This window comes from Austrofundulus limnaeus, unplaced genomic scaffold, assembly GCF_001266775.1.
Source record: "Austrofundulus limnaeus strain Quisiro unplaced genomic scaffold, Austrofundulus_limnaeus-1.0 Scaffold310, whole genome shotgun sequence".
Classification (NCBI taxonomy): Eukaryota; Metazoa; Chordata; class Actinopteri; order Cyprinodontiformes; family Rivulidae; genus Austrofundulus; species Austrofundulus limnaeus.
In genome coordinates this window covers 279044-280998 of record NW_013952712.1, presented here as the reverse complement: position 1 = coordinate 280998, position 1955 = coordinate 279044, and the positions used below count along the sequence as shown (strand labels likewise).

Sequence of the window (1955 nt, the reverse complement as noted above, 5' to 3'; positions counted from 1 at the left end):
ATATTATATGACTTGCGACCCTAAATATCCGTGGTTGAACAACATAAACTTTGCTAAAAATATGAATAAATATGGGCTACTTTATTTATAACTACAGCTTTTTGTGTGTTTTTAAGCCATTTAGTATATATTTGCTAATTGACATTATTATTGCATTTTGTTTGATTTTTGCAGGACCCCCAACTAGTTTTGTGACACACAGTGGGGTCCCGACCTCAACTTTGGAAACCATTGCTTTAGGCTGCAGTGCCATGTGTCTATAAAGAGCCAATAAAGAGGTCAGTAAGTTCAGTCCAGTTGTTTATCTTGAGGTACGCAATATCCACACCGTCCACACATTTTAATGTGTGTAAAATAAAGGTAATGAATCTATCATCAAGTTTACAATAYTACATATAACTTTTATTGTCGGTGATTTATTAAATACACACCATCCACATTTCAGCAATAACAMCAAAACATTTGTTTTCATTAAGTTGTAATTCTGAGTCGCCATAACAAAACTGGGTTTGRTGTATGTCAACTTTACAAAAATTTGATGTTAACATCTATAGCTTTAGGTTTTAGGTGAATCTGCGGCTCAGGTCATTGATTCTGCTCAGAGCATCACGGTTTCGAATGGTCTTGTGAACTGTGACAATGAAGGGGAATGCAGAGGGAAGCTCCACTTTTTTGCTCAGCTTCTGGTGACCCCAGTGGAGACAGCGCAGTTTCTCAGCCAGATCACATCTGCCTGCTCGCTCCAGGCCATCCTGCAACAGTTTGGTCTTATTCGGCTTGTCCCATGACCTCTCATACCTGTGGAGCAATCCAGTTTGTCAAAGTGAGGAAGTGTGCAGAAAGTCACAAGTAAATTGTTAAATCAAATGATTGTCCTTGCCTACCGTCATGAAAGTCTGGCAATCAAGTATTTTCTGTGTGCATTTATTTGTTTCTCAGGAAGATATCTCATGAACCACAAAACAGATTTTAATAATTCTCTCATAAAGTATTAATTGAAACTGATGAATATTGAAGATATATATTGAAGATGGTAGTAGCTGAGATTCATCCCCATCACATACTATGAGCACAGATAGATCGTGCTTAAAATATTGTGTGAGTTGGCATACTGGCACTTTTTGAAAGGCATCTAGTTTAATTTAAGTACTGCAACAGTTTCAGATACTAATAATGGGAATATTCTGATCATGTATCAATATAAGGTTTGCAACAAGATCAAGTTACCAGCTTTCCAACATGGTTTTTGCCTGCACGGTCTTCTCTGTGGATTTGGTGTGGAACCGGCCTATTTCAGCTCTGCTGAAGCCAAGCTCATACGCCAGAACCGTCCACTCAAAACAGAGCTGGCTGGAAATCTCCTGCAGTGTCTTCAGGTTAATGACGGCGTCCTGAGAGAAAAACAAACCCGCACGAGGAATGCCTTGCACCGATCTGAGATTCACAAAAAGGGAAAAGAGCTTACCTCCTGTGCTTTGTTGGGCATTATCAGGAATCGGTCTCTTCTTAAATCCAGATTTAAAGGAACAATATTGAACACGTTTAAAGATAAAACCACCAGATAGTGTATGAAGATCTGGAGAGGTTGGTTTAAAGATTTGTAAGAAACTTTAAAAGGTTTAGGTGTTACTGAGGAGACTCAGCATCAACAAACAAGCATGTTAATGATTAGACACTTCAGCTGCTTTAGGATCACTGCAGCTACAACTTATAAACAGGTAACAGAGGGGACGCAGTGCTTTATTTGAATAAAGACATGTCTAAATAATAAACATTAGTGTTGTTGCAGCACATCAAACAATATTCATGTTTCTGTACTTGTGTTGCTTTTAGGGTTTCATATGTTTACCCCTTTCAAAATGAATTTAGTTAAATTTTCTGCATTTCCCCTCACATTTTAAAACTCTCATTTTTAAAACCATCTTAGCTTCATATATTTTAAACAGTAATAGAGT

The 1955-nt window shown here is 37.7% G+C and overlaps 1 long non-coding RNA gene across 1 annotated transcript; it reads right to left on the bottom strand.

The window, feature by feature from the left end:
- Nucleotides 1-380: 380 nt before the first annotated feature.
- Nucleotides 381-1942, bottom strand: LOC106527126 (uncharacterized). The gene is made up of 2 exons (XR_001311342.1): nucleotides 1228-1942; nucleotides 381-798 (listed from the first exon to the last, which is right to left on the bottom strand). It is a non-coding gene; the product is annotated as an uncharacterized LOC106527126 (long non-coding RNA).
- Nucleotides 1943-1955: the final 13 nt, after the last annotated feature.